Source organism: Anomaloglossus baeobatrachus, chromosome 8, assembly GCF_048569485.1.
Source record: "Anomaloglossus baeobatrachus isolate aAnoBae1 chromosome 8, aAnoBae1.hap1, whole genome shotgun sequence".
NCBI classification, from domain to species: Eukaryota; Metazoa; Chordata; class Amphibia; order Anura; family Aromobatidae; genus Anomaloglossus; species Anomaloglossus baeobatrachus.
The window spans coordinates 1,396,479-1,410,902 of NC_134360.1; the positions used below are offsets into that span (position 1 = coordinate 1,396,479).

At 41.4% G+C, this 14,424-nt stretch overlaps 1 protein-coding gene across 4 annotated transcripts in view; it reads left to right on the top strand.

The window, feature by feature from the left end:
- IQSEC1 (IQ motif and Sec7 domain ArfGEF 1) overlaps positions 1 to 14,424 on the top strand; it is a 1,387,106-nt gene that overhangs the window by 485,613 nt on the left and 887,069 nt on the right. The window lies entirely within an intron of this gene.

Here is a 14,424-nt window from a genome sequence, read left to right on the forward strand (position 1 = left end):
TTCGCACTTCTCCAGTTTAATGTACAGGTGGTTATCCCTCAGACGGGTAAGTACTGTCTTGACGTGCTCCTGGTGTTCCTGTAGGGAATCAGAAAAGATCAGGATATCATCCAGATAAATCACCATGAATTGGTCCATTATATCCCTAAAAATATCGTTGACTAGGTGTTGGAAAGCCGCAGGAGCGTTACAAAGTCCAAAAGGCATCACTAAATACTCATAATGTCCATACCGACATCTGAACGCTGTCTTCCACTCATCTCCGGGACGTATGCGGAGTAGATTATATGCCCCACGGAGATCCAATTTAGTGAATATCTTTGCCTGTTGGACTCTCTCCAATAGCTCAGGAATCAACGGTAACGGATACCGGTTCCGGATGGTTATCTTATTTAGTTCCCGGTAGTCAATACAAGGTCTCAGAGTCCCCTCTTTCTTTTTCACGAAAAAGATGGGTGCCCCTGCTGGTGAGGTAGAAGGGCGAATAAATCCCTTGGCTAGACTTTCATCGATGTAATCCTTTAGTGCTTCTAGCTCAGGTGCCGCCAACGGGTAGACATGACCAAACGGGATCTCCGCCCCTGGGAGTAAGTCTATGGGACAATCATACGGTCTATGCGGGGGAAGCCGATCTGCTTTTCTTTTGTCGCATATATCAGCGAAGTCATGATAAACCGGGGGTAGAACAGGTACCTGTACAGTGCCCTCCGCATTCGGTGTTACTGGAACCGGTACAGTTGGACTAATGGTCGGACCACTCTGCGGTGGGAAGGATATTTCCTTAGTCTCCCAATCGATGACTGGATTTGTAGACCGTAGCCACGGAATTCCTAAAATAATCGGAAAATGGGGAGAAGAAATCAACATGAAAACAAGGGTCTCCTGCTGACCTGGCTTCATCACACATTCTAGGGGTACTGTTTCCCGATCAACTGGTCCAGAAACTAACGGAGATCCGTCTACCGTCTCCATGGTAACCGGTGAGGATCTTTGTTGAGTCCGGATACCGTGTTTCCTGGCAAAAGAAGAGTCCATGAAATTACCCCCTGCCCCAGAGTCTATCATAGCAGATGTAGGTATTAACTGTCCCTCCCACCGAATCTGAATGGGAAGCGAGCAATGGGTGTTTTCCCTTCTGAGTCCTTAGGTGATGTTGACATTACAGTCAAGGGAAATACCGCATCCAGGTGTCCACTTGCCTCAGAGATATCGGACTCTGCGTCCGTGTTGTCACACTCTGCCATGGCTGCCAATACCTTATTTGGGCGATTTGGACGTCTTGGGCAGTCAATCAAGAAATGGTCCGATTGACCGCAATAGAAACACAAACGCTCACGGAGCCGGTGTTCACAACGTTCGTTGGTCTCTCGCTTTTGCAGAGAGTCCACTTGCATAGGAACGTCCTCGGCCTCCCGTGGCGTCCTGAGAGCGGGTTCTCTGGAAGGAAACGCAAAGTTGGTTACCCGGTTTACAGCTGCCCATTTTTCCTGTCTACGTTCCGTCAAGCGGGTATCGATACGCACACAGTGTTGGAGAAACAGTTCAAAATCCCCTGGAGATTCGGAACGAGCTAACTCGTCCTTGATGGTACCGGACAAACCTTTTCTGAAAACTGACAATAACGCATTGTTTCCCCAGTCGGTGTCTACCACTAACCTCTTGAACTCAGTGGCGTATTCAACGACAGACCGCTTTCCCTGACGTAAGGAAAGGAGAGCCGATTCAGCGGTAGCACGGCGATTCGGATCATCAAACATTTGCGCCATTGCGGTCAGAAAGTCATCCAGGTGATTTAAACGGATATCCCGATTCTCTATCATAGGATTAGCCCAAGCCAGTGCTCGTGAGGTTAACAACATGATTATACATAACACTTTTGACCGGTCAGAACGGTAATAATCAGCATGTACATCAAAAAACAGTATACACTGGTTAACAAATCCACGAAACTGACTACGATCACCACTGAAACGAAATGGGGGTAACCTAGGCATACCGGCAGCTGATACGGACGTAGTGGGGGCAGCTTCCTGAGCCTCCACTCTGACTTGCAAATCCTGAATAGCCGGACCCAGTACCTGGTGATCATGGCCCAGCTGTGCCTCCACATCTCTAAGTTTAGTCTGCCCCGCCTCCATCTCCTGCTGCAAGGAGTTAATCATGGAAAAGAGCTGATCTACTCGTGTCTCAGTCATTGCCCCAGCGAAATCCTTTTATGGCCTGAGTATAATGTAATACTATTGTATGTACTGAGGATTTCGATAGCGTTAGGGCAATGACAACCAGAGACGAGTTCTTGGTGCAGAGATGTTTATAATATGTAACCAACGGTAGGTACACAAACGGAACAAAACCCAGTAGAACAATAAACACAAGAAATACCTTCCAGGATCGGAGCGAAGGGAATTCCCGGGGCCACGCACCGGACTCCCCCAGGGAGACCACCAAGAGCGAACCCCTATACAGGGACTGTCTGGCAATCACCCCAGAAGGCCTAAATGCGCAGCAGCCGGGACACAAGGGGCAATAGGTAAAGTCCAAAATGTCCGCACGGGATGAGAGTCCAGAGTGGTTACGAACCGGAAGGAACCGGGCAGAAGTGCTGACCAAAGACGGCAGACGGAGTCCGGGCACAGCTTGATGAGACCGGGTAAAGTCCAGAGTCGGTGTCGGTTGTTTTTCAGGAGGATCCAAAATGTCAATCAGGAACCAAGAGCAGCAAAGCAGGAGTACACAGCAAGCAGTATACTCAGGCACTGGACTAAGCTTAGAGACGGCCTTTTAAACAGCTGGACAGGAAGTAGGGCAACAGAACAGCAAACTCCATGTTAACCAAGGGCAAGCTCTTTCAAAAGAGAACTGGAAATCCCGGAAGCCTGACACTTACATGTTGTTAAGTAGACTAGGAAGTGACAAAAACATTACTTAACTACAGATTTTTATCTAATTACATATTCTCACCTAATTACATATTTATATCTAATTACATATTTTTACCTAACTACAGATTTTTACCTAATTGCATATTTTTACCTGATTACATATTTATACCTAATTACAGAATTTTACTTAATTACATATTTTTACTTAATTACATATTTATACCTAATTACATATTTTTACCTAACTACAGATTTTTACCTAATTGCATATTTTTACCTAACTACATATTTTTACCTAATTGCATATTTTTACCTGATTACATATTTTTACCTAACTACAGATTTTTACCTAATTACATATTTTTACCTAATTACATATTTATACCTAATTACATATTTTTACCTAATTACATATTTTTACCTGATTACATATTTTTACCTAACTACAGATTTTTACCTAATTACATATTTTTACCTAACTACATATTTTTTACCTAATTACATATTTTTACCTAACTACATATTTTTACCTAATTACATATTTTTACCTAATTACATATTTTTACCTAACTACAGATTTTTACCTAATTTCATATTTTTACCTAATTACATATTTTACCTAACTACATATTTTTACCTAATTACATATTTTTACCTAACTACATATTTTTACCTAATTACATATTTTTACCTAACTACATATTTTTACCTAATTACATATTTTTACCTAATTATATATTTTTACCTAACTACAGATTTTTACCTAATTGCATATTTTTACCTGATTACATATTTTTACCTAATTACAGGTTTTTACTTAATTACAGATTTTTACCTAACTACAGATTTACCTAATTGCAGGTTTTTACCTTATTACAGATTTTTACCTAACTACAGATTTACCTAACTACAGATTTTTGCTTAACTACAGATTTTTACTTACCGCATTACTCTCTTGAGCCGCAACACCTCCTCCTCTGAGCCCGCAGCATCGCCTACCCTGCCTCCTGTGATCTTCCTGAGTCGCTTCACCACCGCTGCTCCCCCTGGTGAGGTAATTTAAGAGGTACTAGAATTGTAAGATGGACTCTCATTTTAACAGTAAGAATTATTTTTTTCCTATTTTCCTCCTTCAAATTTGGGGTGCGTCTTATAATCCGGTGCGAGTTATAAAACGAAAAATACGGTAAGTTACAAATTTTTACCTAATTACATATTTTTACCTAATTATGCAATTTTACGTAACTACAGATTTTTACCTAATTACAGATTTTTACCTACCATATTTTTCGGTTTATAAGACGCACTCCAATTTCAGAGCAAAAAGGTGAAAAAATGAGGTCTATGTTATAATTCGGTGATGTCTTACCGGAGAAGGCAGCAGTGGTGGTGGAGTGGAGTCACAGGAGGCAGGGGCAGTGGGTGTCCCAGAAACTGTCAGCTGTGCTGGGACTGTGTGGAGGTTGTGGCAGCTGTGCTGGGGCTTGGGCTGCAGCAGCTGTGCTGGTGCTGGGGCAGCCGTGCTGGTGCTAGGGCTGCGGGTGGTGAGGGCTTCAAAGAAATGGCACCCGGATTCAGTGCAAAGTGAGCTCACAGCTTAATGGCAAGCCAAGATCTTATCAACCCAATGCTACCTCCAGGCACCATTTTCCTTAAGTCCTCTGCTGGGAGATCAATAGCCCGGAGGCGGCATGTGCGCAGATGAGAGCTTGAGCTGAGAGCTCCATCTGTGTATGCGCCGACTCTAGGCGTTATTATTTGAAGTCCTCCTCACCGCCCACCCCGCAGCACCATTCCAGCCGCCGGAGACCCCACACAACCACACCAGCTGCCGGAGTCCCCGCACAGCCGCTGCAGGACCAGCCACCACAGATCCCAAACAGTCGCCACAGCATCAACCACCACAGACACCGCATGGCCGCTGAAGACCCTGCACAGCCTCCAAAGACCCTGCTCAGCCACTGCAGCACCAGCTCAGCCACCGCAGCCCCTGTACAGCCGCTGCAGCCTTCCCCCGGCCTCATGCGACCCCTCTCTATTGCCCCAGTAAGCTACATTCAGGTAATAAGATGCACCCCTCACTTTTCTCCCAAAAGTGTGTCTTATAATCCGAAAAATATGGTAACTACATATTTTTACCTAATTATATATTTTTACCTAATTACATATTTTTACCTAACTACAGATTTTTACTTAACTACATATTTTTAGCAAATTACAGATTTTTACCTAACTACAGATTTTTACCTAATTACAGATTTTTTTAATCTAATTACATATTTTTACTTATTTACATATTTTTACCTAACTAAAGATTTCTACCTAATTACATTTTGTTACCTAATTACAGATTTTTTATATAATTATAGCTTTTCACTTAACTACAGATTTTTGCCTAATTATATACCGTATTTTTCGCTTTATAAGACGCACCTGATTATAAGACGCACCCCCAAATTTGGTGAAGGAAAAGAGAATTTTTATTTTTAATGTTAAATGGGGTCCATCTTATAATGCCAGTGTCCCTCTAACAAATCATATAGGGTATATGTCCCTCATAGCCCCCCATTCTAAAATTAGCTCCGCTTAATCTGGATATGGCCTCCTTATATTGAATATAGCCCCCTTGTGATGGCACACATTCCCCTGTGCTGCCCAGGGCCCCTATAGATCGCACCAGTCCCCCTGTGTTAGATATCGCCCCCATAGTGCTGCCCATGGCCCCTATAGATCGCCAAGTCCCCCTGTGTTAGATATCTCCCCATAGTGCTGCCCATGGCCCCTATATAGATCGCACAAGTCCCCCTGTGTTAGATATCACCCCCATAGTGCTGCCCATGGCCCCTATAGATCGCACAAGTCCCCCTGTGTTAGATATCGCCCCCATAGTGCTGCCCATGGCCCCTATAGATCGCACAAGTCCCCCTGTGTTAGATATCGCCCCCATAGTGCTGCCCATGGCCCCTATATAGATCGCACAAGTCCCCCTGTGTTAGCTATCGCCCCCATAGTGCTACCCATGGCCCTTATATAGATCGCACAAGTCCCCCTGTGTTAGATATCGCCCCCATGGTGCTGCCCATGGCCCCTATATAGATCACACAAGTCACCCTGTGTTAGATATCGCCCCCAGGCTGCTGCCCATAGTAAAATAAAACACTCTTTCCTTACCTCCTGCAGCGCTGATCTCCCTCCTGTCTCCATCCGTGCTTCTGTTCTTCCACTTCCTGGTTCTTCGTGCCGGTCATGTGATCGGCACAGCAGACTGAGATCTTTGCGTGCCTGATCACAGTGGAAGCAGGGACACCGGGGACAAACGCTGGAGGGGGTAAGTAAAGCTTTTTTATTTTAGAATGAGTAGCAGCATGGGGGCCATATCTAACACAGGGGGGTATGTGCCATCACAGGGGGGCGCAGGGACAAATAATATGCACCGCTCCCGCAGCCCGTCACTGCGGTGCGATTTCAGCACCACCGGAGATGGACAGCGGCTGGGCATATTATATGAGCGGGAGCAGGAGATCTAACACTGCAGCCCGCAGCGTTCACCTGCCCCAGCAGCGCCCCCACCTCCCCTGGACCCTGCAGTGAATATATATATATATATATATATATATACACCCCCCCCCCCCCCGTATATTCGGCTTATAAGAAGCACCCCCTACTTTCCCCCAAAATTTGGGGGAACAAAAGTGTGTCTTATAAAGCGAAAAATACGGTATTTTTATCTAATTACATATGTTTAATTACAGATTCTTACCTAACTACAGATTTTACTTAACTACATATTTTTACCTAATTACATATTTTTATCTAATTACAGATTTTTACCTAACTACAGATTCTTACCTAGTAACAGATTTTCACCTAACTACAGATTCTTACCTAGTAACAGATTTTCACCTAATTACAGATTTTTACTTAACTACAGATTTTTACTTATTTACAGATTTTTACCTAATTACTTATTTTTATTTAATTACAGATTTTTACCTAATTACAGATTTCTACTTAATTACTGTTTTTTACCTAATTACAGATTTTTACCTAATTACAGATTTTTACTTAATTACAGATTTTTACCTAATTACTTATTTTTATTTAATTACAGATTTTTACTTAACTACAGATTTTTACCTAATTACAGATTTTTACCTAATTACAGATTTTTACTTAATTACTGTTTTTTACCTAATTACAGATTTTTACCTAATTACTTATTTTTATTTAATTACAGATTTTTACTTAACTACAGATTTTTACCTAATTACAGATTGTTACCTAATTACAGATTTTTACTTAATTACTGTTTTTTACCTAATTACAGATTTTTACCTAATTACAGATATTTACTTAATTACAGATTTTTACTTTACTACAGATTTTTACCTAATTACATTTTTTTTACCTAATTACATATTTTTACCTAATTACAGATTTTTACCTAATTACAGTTTTTTACCTAACTACAGGTTTTTACTTAATTACAGATTTTTACCTAATTACAGATTTACCTAATTACAAATTTTTAGCTAATTACAGGTTTTTACCTAATTACAGATTTTTAGCTAACCAAACATTTACCTAACGTCATTGATCGTGTGAGGTTAATCCCCGCCCCCTGGCATGGGAAGGCGGCAGCGATCCGCACACATCTCAGATGTTTTCAACAGCTGACATGTGTGCCTGCTAGTCGCGGGTGGAATCGCTTCCACCCGTGGCCATTAACCCCTTACATCTCGCTGCCAAAATCTGGCAGCGAGATGTATATGCGCGCCGCCATGACAGTGACTTACCCCGCCCCCATCGGAAGTCACGTGACATGATCACGTGACTTTCGTGGTTGCCATGGTAGCACAGGGTCATGTGATGACGCCTGTAGCTAACATGAGTCACTTCCTCTCAATGCCGGAATACAGCCGGCATTGAAAGTAAAGCACCAAATCTGCAGTTCTCAGCTCTGTAGCTGTGATCAGCAGATAGGGCAGAGCGATCGGATTGCTGATTGCTATAGCCCCCTAGGGGGTCTAGTAAAATAAAAAAAAGTTAAAAAAAAGTTTTAAAAAATTAAAAAAAATAAAAAAAACTAAAAGTTCAAATCACCCCCCCTTCACCCCATTGAAAATTAAAGGGTTAAAAAAATAAAAAATATACACATATTTGGTATCGCCGCATTCAGAAATGCCCGATCTATCAAAATATAAAATCAATTAATCTGATCAGTAAACGGCGTAGCGGCAAAAAAATTCCAAACGACAAAATTACGTTTTTTGGTCGCCGCAAATTTTGCGCAAAATGCAATAACAGGCGATCAAAACGTAGCATCTGCATGGGGGCCATATCTAACACAGGGGGGGGCATGTGCCATCACAGGGGGGTGCAGGGACAAATAATATGCACCGCTCCCCCAGTCCGTCACTGCGGTGCGATTTCAGCACCACCAGAGATGGACAGCGGCTGTGCATATTATATGAGCGGGAGCAGGCGATCTAACGCTGCAGCCCGCAGCGTTCACCTGCCCCCAGCAGCACCCCCACCTCCCCTGGACCCTGCAGTGTATATATATATATATATATATATATATATATATACACCCCCCCCGTATAGTCGGCTTATAAGAAGCACCCCCTACTTTCCCCCGAAAATTGGGGGAACAAAAGTGCATCTTATAAAGCGAAAATACGGTATTTTTATCTAATTACATATGTTTAATTACAGATTCTTACCTAACTACAGATTTTACTTAACTGCATATTTTACTTAATTACATATTTTTATCTAATTACAGATTTTTACCTAACTACAGATTCTTACCTGGTAACAGATTTTCACCTAATTACAGATTTTTACTTAACTACAGATTTTTACTTAACTACAGATTTTTACTTAAATACAGATTTTTACCTAATTACTTATTTTTATTTAATTACAGATTTTTACCTAATTACAAATTTTTACCTAATTACGGATTTTTACCTAATTACAGACTTTTACTTAATTACAGATTTTTACTTAATTACAGATTTTTACCTAATTACTTATTTTATTTAATTACAGATTTTTACTTAACTACAGATTTTTACCTAATTACAGATGTTTACCTAATTACAGATTTTTACTTAATTACTGTTTTTTACCTAATTACAGATTTTTACTTAATTACTGTTTTTTACCTAATTACAGATTTTTACCTAATTACATACTTTTTACCTAATTACAGATTTTTACCTAATTACAGATTGTTACCTAATTACAGATTTTTACTTAATTACTGTTTTTTACCTAATTACAGATTTTTACCTAATTACAGATATTTACTTAATTACAGATTTTTACTTTACTACAGATTTTTACCTAATTACATTTTTTTTACCTAATTACATATTTTTACCTAATTACAGATTTTTACCTAATTACAGTTTTTTACCTAACTACAGGTTTTTACTTAATTACAGATTTTTACCTAATTACAGATTTACCTAATTACAAATTTTTAGCTAATTACAGGTTTTTACCTAATTACAGATTTTTAGCTAACCAAACATTTTCCTAACGTCATTGATCGTGTGAGGTTAATCCCCGCCCCCTGGCATGGGAAGGCGGCAGCGATCCGCACACATATCAGCTGTTTTCAACAGCTGACATGTGTGCCTGCTAGTCGCGGGTGGAATCGCTTCCACCCGTGGCCATTAACCCCTTACATCTCGCTGCCAAAATCTGGCAGCGAGATGTATATGCGCGCCGCCATGACAGTGACTTACCCCGCCCCCATCGGAAGTCACGTGACATGATCACGTGACTTTCGTGGTTGCCATGGTAGCACAGGGTCATGTGATGACGCCTGTAGCTAACATGAGTCACTTCCTCTCAATGCCGGAATACAGCCGGCATTGAAAGTAAAGCACCAAATCTGCAGTTCTCAGCTCTGTAGCTGTGATCAGCAGATAGGGCAGAGCGATCAGATTGCTGATTGCTATAGCCCCCTAGGGGGTCTAGTAAAATAAAAAAAAGTTAAAAAAAAGTTTTAAAAAATTAAAAAAAATAAAAAAAACTAAAAGTTCAAATCACCCCCCTTCACCCCATTGAAAATTAAAGGGTTAAAAAAATAAAAAATATACACATATTTGGTATCGCCGCATTCAGAAATGCCCGATCTATCAAAATATAAAATCAATTAATCTGATCAGTAAACGGCGTAGCGGCAAAAAAATTCCAAACGACAAAATTACGTTTTTTGGTCGCCGCAAATTTTGCGCAAAATGCAATAACAGGCGATCAAAACGTAGCATCTGCATGGGGGCCATATCTAACACAGGGGGGGGCATGTGCCATCACAGGGGGGTGCAGGGACAAATAATATGCACCGCTCCCCCAGTCCGTCACTGCGGTGCGATTTCAGCACCACCAGAGATGGACAGCGGCTGTGCATATTATATGAGCGGGAGCAGGCGATCTAACGCTGCAGCCCGCAGCGTTCACCTGCCCCCAGCAGCACCCCCACCTCCCCTGGACCCTGCAGTGTATATATATATATATATATATATATATATATATACACCCCCCCCCGTATAGTCGGCTTATAAGAAGCACCCCCTACTTTCCCCCGAAAATTGGGGGAACAAAAGTGCATCTTATAAAGCGAAAATACGGTATTTTTATCTAATTACATATGTTTAATTACAGATTCTTACCTAACTACAGATTTTACTTAACTGCATATTTTACTTAATTACATATTTTTATCTAATTACAGATTTTTACCTAACTACAGATTCTTACCTAGTAACAGATTTTCACCTAATTACAGATTTTTACTTAACTACAGATTTTTACTTAACTACAGATTTTTACTTAAATACAGATTTTTACCTAATTACTTATTTTTATTTAATTACAGATTTTTACCTAATTACAAATTTTTACCTAATTACAGATTTTTACCTAATTACAGACTTTTACTTAATTACAGATTTTTACTTAATTACAGATTTTTACCTAATTACTTATTTTATTTAATTACAGATTTTTACTTAACTACAGATTTTTACCTAATTACAGATGTTTACCTAATTACAGATTTTTACTTAATTACTGTTTTTTACCTAATTACAGATTTTTACTTAATTACTGTTTTTTACCTAATTACAGATTTTTACCTAATTACATACTTTTTACCTAATTACAGATTTTTACCTAATTACAGATTTTTACCTAATTACATGGATCGTGTGAGGTTAATCCCCGCCCCTTGCCATGTGTGCCTGCTAGCCGCGGGTGGAATCGCTTCCACCCGTGGCCATTAACCCCTTACATCTCGCTGCCAAAATCTGGCAGCGAGATGTATATGCGCGCCGCCATGACAGTGACTTACCCCGCCCCCATCGGAAGTCACGTGACATGATCACGTGACTTTCGGTGGTTGCCATGGTAGCACAGGGTCATGTGATGACGCTTGTAGCTAACATGAGTCACTTCCTCTCAATGCCGGAATACAGCCGGCATTGAAAGTAAAGCACCAAATCTGCAGTTCTCAGCTCTGTAGCTGTGATCAGCAGATAGGGCAGAGCGATCGGATTGCTGATCGCTATAGCCCCCTAGGGGGTCTAGTAAAATAAAAGAAAAGTAAAAAAAAAGTTTTAAAAAATTTATAAAAAAACCTAAAAGTTCAAATCACCCCCCTTCACCCCATTGAAAATTAAAGGGTTAAAAAATTAAAAATATACACATATTTGGTATTGCCGCGTTCAGAAATGCCCGATCTATCAAAATATAAAATCAATCTGATCAGTAAACGACATAGCGGCAAAAAATTCCAAATGACAAAATTACGTTTTTTGGTCGCCGCAAATTTTGCGCAAAATGCAATAACAGGCAATCAAAACGTAGCATCTGCGCAAAGATGGTACAGTTAAAAACGTCAGCTCGAGACTCAAAAAATAAGCCATCACTGAGCCATAGATCAAGAAAAATGAGAACGCTACAGGTTTTGGAAAATGGCGCAAAACGTGCCCCACTTTTTTTGGACAAGCTTGTGAATTTTTTTAACCCCTTAAATACAAGTAAACCTATTCATGTTTGGTGTCTACAAACTCTCACTGACCTCAGGCATCACATAGATACATCAGTTTTACCATATAGTGAACACCTTGAATAAAATATCCCAAAAACTATTGTACGATCACACTTTTTTTGCAATTTTACCGCACTTGGAATTTTTTTGCCGTTTTCCAGTATATTATATGGTAAAATTTATGGTTTCATTTAAAAGTACAACTCATCCCACAAAAAACAAGCCCTCATATGGCAAGATTGACAGAAAAATAAAAAGTTATGACTCTCGGAAGAAAGAGAGGAAAAAAACAAAACGGAAAAACACAAAATGCCCGGGGGTTGAAGGGGTTAATTACTGTTTTTTACTTAATTACAAATTTTTACCTAATTACTTATTTTTAACTAATTACAGATTTTTACTTAGCTACAGATTTTTATTTAAAGGGGTTATCCGGCTTATTTTGACTTTTTTTATTATTACCCTATTGGGCTACATTGGGGCAGGTAAGTAGATAGTGACCACTTACCTGCCCTGCTGTCAGCCCCTCTTCCCCGGCTCAGAGCGGTCATGCGACCGCTCCTGCCGTGATTTTGCTGCTTTCGGTCATTTCATGTCTACATGGGCAGGACCATGTTGACTTGCAAATCTGTGAACAGCTTGTTACCGCCCTGCTGGGCGGGTACAGTGCATGGAGTCTCCACCCCCTTCCCTGCACCCTCCCACACATTCCCCCTCACCCCGTACTCTCCACGCCCACGATGTCACCGCCAGAACCGGGCCCCCTGCTCAGGATAGCAGGAGTACCCGTGCGGTCTGTGTCCTCTCCAGCCCCGGAGTGCTGATACTGCAAGAGTGCACTGCAGTATCAGCAACTTCTCACATTGCAGTGCGGGCAGCCGCGGGGATGACGAGCGCTGCTGTCAGGAGGTTAGATGAGATCATTACCTGCTGTGACGATCTTCGCTTCACTCCTGACGTCAGCGCTGTCACTGCCTTCTGTGCCTGCTGCGTTCTCACGTCACTAGCGGTGACGTCACGGGCGATACTTCTGAGAACGCGGCGGGCATAGTAGTCAGTGACAGCGCTGACGTCAGGAGAGCAGGAGATCGTCACAGCAGGTAATGATCTCATCTAACCTAACAGCAGCGCTGGTCATCCCCTGCAGTAACCTGGGCTGATCTATTGATGTTAGCTCAGGTCACTGCTTTACACTCCCAGTCAATGGGGAACATTCTGTTCTTCATTGAATGGGACATTGAATATGGTATGGATCGTCGTGGGACCCCCTTATTGGATTATGCCGGACCCGGATTTGTTTTTCTTTTCAATAAATTGGTGAAAGAGGGAATGTTTTGGGGAGTGTGTTTTCAAATAAAACTTTTTTTGTTGTCTTTTTTTTTTTAACTACTGACTGAGTTTGTGATGTCGGGTATCTGATAGACGCCATTACATCAGAAACCCCAGGGCTTGATGCCAGGTGACATTACACATCTGGCATCAATCCCATATATTACCCCGTTTGCCACCGCACCAGGGCACGGGATGAGTTGGGGTGAAGCGCCAGATTGGCACATCTAATGGATGCACCACTTCTGGGGCGGCTGTAACCTGCTATTTTTAGGCTTGGGAGTGTCCAATAACAGTGGACCTCACTAGTCTGAGAATACCAGACCACAGCTGTCTGCTTTACCTTGGCTGGTAATCCAATTTGGGGGGGGACCCGACGTTTTTTGTTTTAAATTATTTATTTAATTTAAAATAACAGCATGGGGGGCCCTCTGTTTTGGATTACCAGCCAAGGTGAAGCTGCCAGCTGTGGTTTGCATTCTGAAGCCATCTGCTTTACCCTAGTTGGCTACAAAAGATAGGGGGGTCGCCACATCGTTTTTTTTTTAATTATCTATTTATTTTTTGGCTAAATACAAGGCTAAGCACCCTTTAGTGCCACATGAAAGTCACAAAAGGGTGCCAGCTTAGAATATGCAGGGGGTGGGACATTATACATATATGCCTTTCTCATCTATTTATCTATCTATCTATCTATCTATCTGTCTATCTATCTATCTATCCCTCCCTCTATTCATTCATTCATCCCGCTATCTCTCTGTCTCTATATCTATCTATCCATCTCTATATCTACTCATCAATTTATCTTTCTTGCTGCTTCCGTTTTTTGCGGGCCGCAATAAAAACGGATGACACACAGATGCATCCATGAAAAAAATTGATCTTTTTTGCGGACCGCAAAAACGGAACAGTCATGTGAATGTAGCCTACATGTGTTCCCTATGGGGGTAGGGTTCGGTACAGAATGATTGTGAGGGGCGGAGTCAGTGCAGAACGATGGGGGGGTTGGTACAGAGCGCCGTGTGTGTGGGGGGGGAGGGTTGCAGAGCCTGATGTGGTGTGGGGTGCAGAGCCCGATGTGTGTGTGTGTGGGGTGCAGAGCCCGATGTGCGGCTGTTATTTCCATTGCTAGAGTGATAACAG